Below are 10,158 nucleotides of genomic sequence, written 5' to 3' on the forward strand. Positions count from 1 at the left end.
GTGCTAAGGTTCTTATAGGACTAAGTGCAATTTATAAGCTTCTTGTACTAAAAGAGGGAAAAGAGGAGGTTTCATAATAAAGCTCCTGTTTAGGAGTGGATCATGGTTTGGTATGCATTCTGTATTCTTTTTTTGGGTTTCCTTCAGCAATACAAAATATTGGGGCAATCAGCTCAATACAAAAACAAAATACTTCAAGTGGAAAATATCCCACTTGAAGTATTTTGTTTTTGTATTGAGCTGCTTGCATGGAAACACTAAACACCTTCGTCTCAACTTAAGAGTTTGGCCTTCGGTTTGGTGATGGGCTGCATTTTTTTTCCCTTTTCAGCAGCTTTTTTGTGTCACTTTCAAAGGCTTTCATTCCCAGATCCATCTCATTTAGCTTATTACTGAGTTTTGACAGTTCTCTTGGGATGGTTGCTGAACTTTGTACATTCCTAGAAGTCTGTCATTTCAATTGCTGTCTTTGAGCGTTTTTCTAGAGAATTATTGATGTTTGCTCATTTCTTTTTGCAGTTTAAAAATATTCATTTCATGTTTATATAACATTTTTCTTGGTTATAAATATGTTAGCTTAATTTTAGATCATGCACTTCAAAGATAGATTGCGTTTCTAGACAAAGGTGCTTTTCTTTGACAAGTTGATCTTGTAACTCATTTTGTTGCAAGAGAATGTTGATATTTTGTACATATTTACATTCATTATTCTCTATCTCCAATGATTTCCCATCTATTTGTGTTAGTGTCATGCTTGATGCTTTCTTTTTTTAGCTTTAAATTTTCCTCTAGTACAACAGACCCAATTTTGGCAGTAATCTTTAGTTTTCAATCATTCTCAAACTCTTCTATGTAGATATCTTTTACAAGGCTATTCTATAAGTTGTGTAATTGAGACATTTAAGTTGTCCAGGGCCTCTGCTGAAACTGGAGGAACTTTAATATTTTGTACTATATTATTTATCCTTGGTTATTTTTCCAAAGTTACAAGTTTTTACTTACTAAAATGTTTGATTAAATTTTTAGTGCAACCTTCCAAATTCAAAATTTTAAGCTATTTGCTGCAGTTAAGTAATTCAAAAATAAATATTATTGTTTTTATTTTATTCACTTCATTAAATTTAGTACACAATAAAAGAAAATAATTCCATAACACAACAAAATCTAAAGAATTTGGTAAATTGAAACTAGTACTTCTGCATCAAACACAATTTCGATGCAGAAATAGAAATAACATCTAGAAAACAACAAACTACCATCTGTAAGCATACTTCAATAATCTTAAAGACCACTTAACATATAGCTCAACTTACGGGCTTTCGATTAGTCTAACAAAAACCAGTATGTAACTTCCTGTGAAGTTATTGTATCCTGTTTTTATGGCTATTTTATTGGAAACAACCTTATTGCGATTAAAAAATTATGACGGATGCTTTAAGCGTAACAAAGTTTTACCAACATGTGTACAAAAGTATAACAGAAGAAAGCTTTAAACTGTTTTTGAAGTTTTGTTGAAATCCACTGAAACACAAGATTTAAAAATAAGAAAACGAGAATAAGCCAAAAGTTTTTATTTCTTTTGACAAGATAACAATCACAAAATATTACATGTACAGCATTTATAAATCTCAGGAACACAGTATAAAAGTCTCACAAGATAAATAGGTATTTAACACTCCTTTACATCAATAACATAAATCATTCACATTCTCAGCTAAGGAGGTAGGATTGGTCGGCACGCTTTTAAGGTAGGATTTGGTGATTAGTGTTTTAGTATTGCTTTAACTATACTCATTACACTGATCAACCACGATCATTTCAACATCTATTGGAAACAATCATTCAACATCTATTCTATGTTTCAAATACAAAATACTGCTCATAATGCATACAATTAATAGAATGTAATTGGTTGATATGGAGAACTAATATACTATTGTATACACACTAATATACTACTAGAGAACTAATACTAGAAATAAACATCTAAGAGCATAGATAGATATTTCATAACATAAATTACACTGAATTTAAATTTAAATTGGTTGTAAGTGTTATATTACTAACACTATCAAAAGAATTATCCTCAGGCTATCCACAACTGCCATGATAAATAGAAATAAAATTGTATTCAAATGTAACAAAATTGATAACAAGTATAAATAAAATATAAGTATATGTGCGTTAAATAACACTGAAAGACCTGTTTCTTCCTCTGTAACACATACGTTATATAAAAACCTTTTAGACAATTAGTTTCCTGTAGGCTCACTCTTTTAATACATTATACTGTCTTTTGATTTGAAAATTACTAATGTTTTTATGATAAGTAACTGTTTAAAATTCCTATTAAATACTATAATTCAAGTTTGGGTACAACTTAATCTTAACAAAACTGTTATTTTGATACGCAGACTTTGGATAAAAGCAACGTTGCGCTGCTAGGCTAAAAGTAAAACATTAATATCGAGCCATAAGGTCAAAATGTATTCATTGCTTGGGTATAATCTGTGATGCAGGGAACATGCTTTTTTACTTGTTTCTTTGTGGACTAAATCTTCTTTACATGATTCAAAATGGAGAACAGTAACAAATTTTTTTTAAATAGTATAAAGCTAAATCTTTGTACGCATACAGAACACTTATTTTTTAGGACAAAGGCATATTGTGTCATATATTAGTACTTTTAGCATACTCAAAAGTGAAAGCAGACAATGAATTGACACAATTTTTATCTTATCAGCTCTATTTGTGGAAAAAACTAAGTGCTTTTACACAACCACTCGAACTGTCTACATCCACCCGAGTGTGTTGATACCCAGCTTCACTGTCAGCCCGACCAGAGTAAACAGACCAAAGTAGCCAAATCCTCCCTGCATTCTCTTCGAGGGATCTGAAATATTCAATTTTCTAATAAAAATATATCCAGTAAAAATATAATAATACAGTACTACAATGTTACTATTTGCATATTAACTTAATGGATAATACTAACACGCCCCGTCTCTATATTGGTAGCTACTCCAATTACTTTTATTATTATTTTGATACAAGTTACTGTAACTGTAAAAACTAATACTGTTTGAAATGTTTATTTATTTGTTATAAATATTTTTAACTAAGGGAAACTATTGCTTCAAAAGTATTGTGGGTATAGGTATAATTGCAATGACATAAAATCGGAATTGAACTTCTCAATTCTAATGAAAAGAAAAGTTGTTCTTCTTGAGGCAAACAATCTCAACTTAGAGTAATCTTATCTTGCTGAAAAATAAATTAAGGTTCATCTCCCCTTAATAAAGTTATTCACTGAACAATACTGTAAAATTGACTTTTATTAAATGCATTATACAGACATGTTTTGAGCTGTTCCAAATTTGTTCATCACAAATAACTAAAATGTTTTTAAATTACTTTATAACAAGGTTCCTTTTATTCCTTCACTCTATCAGTATGATTCAGTATCCAAAACATTAAAAATTCAGGATATACCCTAGAACGAACCTCCAGAGTAGTAGCCCCTAGCGTAGGCGATCCTGCCGAGACACCAGGTTGTACCAGCAACTGCTGCCACGACGGGATGTTGCAGGCCTCCCAACAGCAATAGAGTTAGGAACTGGGGGTAGTTTTCCAGCCTGATTTGACATACAACAATAAAAAATTATTCACATAAGTTAATTCTTAAAATAAAAATGTTTAACTGGAAATTGTATAAAGAAGAGACTAACAGAAAACTCTAAAGTCCTTACATTGCAATAAAAATAGTACACATTTTTTTAGATCCCTCACTTTGTATACAAATTAAGAAACCTATAAGTTCAAAGGTTTTGCTCAGAAAAACTAAATACGTAAATGCTTCAAATAGTAGGGTTCAAATTTATTCACAAACCGGTCCAAGGTTTTAACTTATTTTTATGAAATATTTATATTATTGTTTACGATTCCTATACAGGGTGGCGCATATATCAGTTTCCCCATAAATTGGGATATTTTGTTTTAATAGGTTGGTAACAATGTTAAGTTGGCAGCAACACTGAGTAGGTTAATTAATTGTTGTGTGCGTTAATCATCATAACTGTGTGTACTGGTCGGATGTAAATCCTCATAATGTAATCCCAACAGAACTCAATGTGCCTGATGTTATGGTATGGGGAAGTATTTCGAGTACTGCACTGATTGGTCCTTATTTTCTTCAAGAAAATGTTAACTCAGAAAGTTACTTACGGTTGCTGCAAGAAGTAGTAGGTTCCCGAGCTCAGAAACAATCCTGTTTTCAATATGCGTTCGCTCATCTTACAACAAAATGGTGCTCCAGCACATTTCAGTATCCAAGTTCGAGATTTTTTAAATAACACACTTAATGAATGGATTGGTCACTGTGGTACAATTGATTGGCCTGCGCGCTCGCCAAATCTGACCCCATGTAATTTTTCACTGTGGGGTATTATAAAGGAGATTGTGTATGCTTCAAAACCACAAAATCTTGACAAACTCAGAAAACTAATTAGAAATTCATTTGAACTTGTTAATAACAATAAACCTTTATTGCTAATAATTTGTGATTCTGTTCTCAGTCGTTGTAAGAAGTGTACACAAAATCAAGGTGGACATTTCGAACAACTGTTATAACATTGTATGGTAATATGTACGTAGTTTCATATAATAAATTTTGTTTCTTGCCTAAAAGTGTTTTATTCAATTAACCTATAACGCCTTTACATTTCTCTTAACTGGGGAACCTGACATATGCGCCACCCTGTATTTTCTTTGCACACGTATCAGTTTATAAATATAGTTAGATGTTGGAAGCAAGAATTTAATTTTAACATGTGCTTCAAATACATTGTAGGTAATTTTTATTCGTGTTTTTGTTAATTTCTATCCATTTTCTGGTCTAAAAAGGCAACAGAATCTCACTTGCCATACAAAGATTCCCTTCGATCAATTTAAAATACTGAACGCATCACAGAGAAGAAATTTTGTGAATTTAATTTTAAAATTCATATTGACACAATACTTCAATGCTAAATTATACTTGTTTTTAAAGTAATATATGTACACCTGATTTTTGATTATGTATGGGAGGTTTAGTGTTAACCGCACAAATAAAAGTTACCTAATCTTTAGACTCTTGCTTTATTTCATTCGTTACACAATGTAGGCTTTATAAGAATATTGTGTGTAGTCTTTAAGAAGTCAGTCAAAGAGCTGTGGTGGAGATCAAGCAAGTTTAGAGCTATTATAGTTTAATGATCTAAGTCTATTGAGATTAAAAGAGTTGTACCTCAAGGAACTGTTTTGGGGCCATTGCTGTTAGTGCTTTTTATTGGAGACCTACAAGAGCACCTGGGGAGCGTTGCTTTCCAATATTATATGTGGATAACACAGTCCTCGTCACGAACAACAAATCAGTTCAGGCACTAATAATGTACACCTACATAACAAAAACTAGAGCTCAGAATAATGCCTCAACAACGATTAGGTCTTCAATGTATTTTCATGCGGAAATATAAATAACCTATAAACCTAGTCCAATTTTAATTTGCTCATCTTTTGACGTGTATCATCTGCAGATGACAGTTTTTGATTGAACATCAACCTTCTAATCAATATATATTTTAAATAAAGTGTTGTGTAAAACAAATTGAAAATAAACATTTGTTACTTGTAATCTATTTTTACATCAAAATAAACAAAATCTTCCCAAATTTATATTTACTCTTCTGAAATTGTGCCTTTTTTTCATTATATATTTTCAATAAAAATTTTTATTGTTCTAATTTATAATGCCTTAGCCAAATTCGCTCAGTCTTTCTCTATTTTAATCAATGAGATTATTGCGTTAGCTCTATGAAATCTCTTTTTCACAGACAATAACTTGAATACTTATGCATTACTATTAGTAAGGTTTAGCTTTTTTAGGTACGTAGGCTTTAACTACATGTTAAATTCTTAAGTCTTATTGTTTACTTGTAGGCTAAGTTCGAAATATTAAAGTATTGTTTACTTCTTGGCCTATTTACGACACAGTGCAGGAACCAAAAGCAGGTTATTACTACATAAGTGGCTTATTAAACTTTAAATAATGCCAATAATAACACAAAAATCTTGAAAACTATATTTAATCTGTTCGACAAAAACATACAAAAATGTACAATTTGTGGTTGTTACTTCTGTATAATACGTTTAGAATATTACTATTCTACTTCTACAACTATACACGCAACCGCAACCATAAATTTAATCTAGAGTGCGCGACTGTGTTCGCTGGATAATAAATATAAAGATAAAACAATGATTACATCTTTACCGCAGTACTTTTATCGGAGAAGGGCGGTGGCAACCTTTGAACTTCCTTTGTATGTCACAGCCCGTATTTTTCTGGAGGCCAAATCTTATTTTTGCCCCTATTTGATTCAAAAGAATGAACAATGATTAGGCACAAATACTGTGTTAATTTGAGTGATTAGCATGTCTTACTTACTACCTAAATTGTAAATTATTTCAAGTGAGAGTAAATAACATTTGTATTTTAGTTACCAAGCAAACTGTAAATGAGTGATTTGACTAATCTGATTCACTAAACTCCGTTTCTTAGTTATTTCATAAATTGTCAATGCTGTTTTCAAATTAGCAAATACATAAGTCGATCTAAGTAACTAAATTCCATTTCTTAGTTCTACGTAAATTGTGAAAGTTATTTCAAACTAATAAATAAGTCAATTTCAGTAAATAAACTTCATGTCTCATCTACCAAACAAACTATTAATGCCATACCAAGCTATATGGGCAACATAGGTCCATTTCTTAGTTATTACGTAAACTGTCAATGTTGTTTTCAAGTTACCAAGTGAGTCAATTTGAGTAACTAAACTCCATTTCTTAGTTACCACAATATAAAATGCCATGATACATTAACAAATCAGTTAAGCTTAAGTTCATGAATGCTATTTAAAAGGAGAAAATTAAAGAGTCAGGAAAATAACATATGCAATAACAATGTAATGATCATAACAAGTTATGACAGCCTGCAGCAGTGTAATGCTTTACAGTGGTATAATTATAATGATAAGTACATAAATAAACATATTACCGAATCCAATACCATAGATCAGTAGTTTCCAGTGTGTACCGCGGCGCCCTGCTGGGGTGCCAAAATGCAAATAATGTAGCCGCGACGGAGCTACAGTGATTAAAAAATATCATATAGTGTGAAAAAAAATCAAAATATACATTTATTATTGCCTTCAATCTAGACTACATTTATAATTTCATATTAATTATCATTACTGTACCCACAGCTCAACAAATTGCTTAAAACTATCTGCGTATTAAAAAAATTAAGCATAAACAAAAGAGACAGCAGCGTCATCGCTTGCATAAAGTTCTGGTGAGAGACTCACAGGCGCACTCCCACTATTTCTTGGAACATGTTGCCTTGACGCTGCACATCACTCCACCCAGACAAGCCAAATAAGCAAGACATTGATTAGCAAATATTTGTTGTAATAAGTAGCTTATTGGTAGTGGCAGTCGAAAAAGGTGGGTTTCAACTCGTTCGACCGAAAGCGGCCATTGCTATTTGGACCCATTGCGTGATCCATAAAGAAACATTAGCCACTGAACATCTCATTAAGGAACTGCACGATATACAGTACTTAATATTATTATGGGTGTAATCAACTACGTTAAAAACCCACATAAATGTAAGATTTTGTCGAACATATACAAGGAGATAGTATCTGACCGCTCGTGTTTTAATTTTCAGTAGTTCTTGTTGGTTGTCTCTTGTTTCTAGGGTGTTTGAGCTGAGACATGATATATATGCTTACCAGAAGGATAAAAAACATGTCATTGCCGATACATTTTCTGTCGAATACAGCTTTCCTTTACTTAATTGTTTGAAAAGTTGAACATACTAAGTAAGTAATTGCAAGAAAAGAAGACAAATAACTTAAACATGTCAGACACAGTGGAGGGTTAAAAAAAGAAACTTCGTTTGCGGAGAACTATCATTGTTACAGGTAAATACACGGAAAATCTATTCCGTACTGAAACAATTTATTGAAGAATGGTATTCCCAAATTGAGTGTATTTTGATGAATATACATCTGTTGTGGGTATCAAATCCATTCAAGAAATAAATGTATCTAATCGTTGAAGACAGTGAACAACTGGTTTATTTCTAAATAGATACTATGTTAAAGATTGGATTCAAAGTGAATTATTTACTAGATTTCTGGTGTAAGGTCGAAAAAATTGAACCCGCGAATTGACAAGGAAGCTTTGGTTGTGTGGTACACTTTACTACTCTCTACCTTTGTGAGGCGGGCTTCTCAGCTGTGGCAGTCATCAAATCAAAATACAAACTAAACTTAAAAATTTTAAACGAAATTTGTGTTTCAGTTTCGAGCATAAGTCCATATTTGTATGTACTAATTAAAGGAAATCTCATCCTTCGCACAGACTTTTAGCAAATGTGTCCGATTTGAAACTTTAAACGAATATTATGAACTGTCATGAATTTCAGTAGATATGATCTGACTAGCTAAATTGTAATTTTTATCAAGCAATTATTGAATTATTACAATATTTAAAATGTTAAACGCTTTATACTTTACGTAGCCTACTTCTCTCTGTACATTTACTTGCATTACTTCAAGTTTAACAACAATATAATAAAGCGTTCTTTAAAAATCAGTAATAATGAATAATACACAGTTTTATATAATTGATTAAAAGCACGATTTTTACTTGATATTTTGATGAGGGCTAATTTACAATAGGCATATAGGTGAATATTTTACCGATGTGAATTATAACTTTACTGTTATTCTTTATTGACCTTATTGAGATGCGCTGAAGGGGTGGGGCGCCGAGGAAAGTAGCACAAACCTAGGAAGCCTTGAGTCAAAAAAGTTTGGGAAACACTGCGATAAATAATACGTGAAGCCATGTCATGCAATCTGTGGCTTTACTATCAAGAAAGGTGTATTCCCAAAATAAACCATCCTTGTAAAAAAACATTACTAATTTTTTTACAAGGAAAAATGCTAGTTTTGTATGAATTACTCCTTCTCCTTCTTCTCCCACCCAACCACTATTTAAGGAGGCAATCTTAACAGCATGTGGCATCTTTTTCTTAGTTATTAAACTTAACTTTTAAACCCAAACCTTAAGAGGATCTTTAAATTCAGCATAAATTGATCAATGAAGGGGTATAATAATTTAAAATCTGTCGCCCCATTATTCAATAACGTTACATGTATCAAACAAATAATAAGAGTTTTCCCAAATAAAACCTACATTCTTATAATATTATTCGTAAAAAAAAAAAAATTATTTAAGGAACTTGGACATTTACAAATTATAAAAAATTGTAAATTTTGTATAGTATTTCTGAAAAATTACGAATTAAATCCAAAAACAATCAGTACTATTACATCGGCTATGAAACACATGCTTGAAAGTGTATTATTGTGTAATCATTCTGACTTCTATAACAGACAAGTACTAATAAATAATATATGTCTACTAAACAGAGTTTTGAAGAAATATGTGTATATATTTTGGTTTTACTGCTAGGGAGAAAGAACTCCAAACAACAATAACAGATTCCCGAAATAGACCATTGAGAGCAGCTTTTGTTACACTTTATTCGATAAATATGGCCTGCCTTTTTATTAATAAATTGGTAATTCTAAAACAACATGATAAACGAATACAAGATATAATTCTGCCACAATAGATGTTCAACCATAGTATGTTAATACGAGTTCTCTTAAATTGTGTCTTCAATTGACTAATTTTTTCAATTCAAGAACACTGCGAAACTTATTTAAGTGTTTTATAACATGGGTGCATTTTTATTATTATTATTAACATCATCATCATCATCATTATTATTATTATTATTATTATTATTATTATTAAGCGTGCGAAATGTGGGAAATTACTATTATTATAACGTGTTTACAACATCTCGTATATGACGACTATTCATCTTCGTAGTCGACCTCCGTCAAACGTATAACAAAAGATGGAACACAAATGAAATATTAGTACGCTGCTTTATAATTTATTACATTGTAATCCGTAATAGAAAAGACCTTTGTGTGGAAGTTCACTAGGAGTGTCATTTTTAAATACAAGTTAAGT

At 31.3% G+C, this 10,158-nt stretch overlaps 1 long non-coding RNA gene across 1 annotated transcript; it reads right to left on the reverse strand.

Moving 5' to 3' along the window:
- Positions 1-1,556: 1,556 nt before the first annotated feature.
- On the reverse strand, positions 1,557-3,964 carry LOC124356705. Its single transcript, XR_006921885.1, has 2 exons — positions 3,505-3,964; positions 1,557-2,893 (listed from the first exon to the last, which is right to left on the reverse strand). It is a non-coding gene; the product is annotated as an uncharacterized LOC124356705 (long non-coding RNA).
- Positions 3,965-10,158: the final 6,194 nt, after the last annotated feature.

Source organism: Homalodisca vitripennis, chromosome 3, assembly GCF_021130785.1.
Source record: "Homalodisca vitripennis isolate AUS2020 chromosome 3, UT_GWSS_2.1, whole genome shotgun sequence".
Lineage (NCBI taxonomy): Eukaryota > Metazoa > Arthropoda > Insecta > Hemiptera > Cicadellidae > Homalodisca > Homalodisca vitripennis.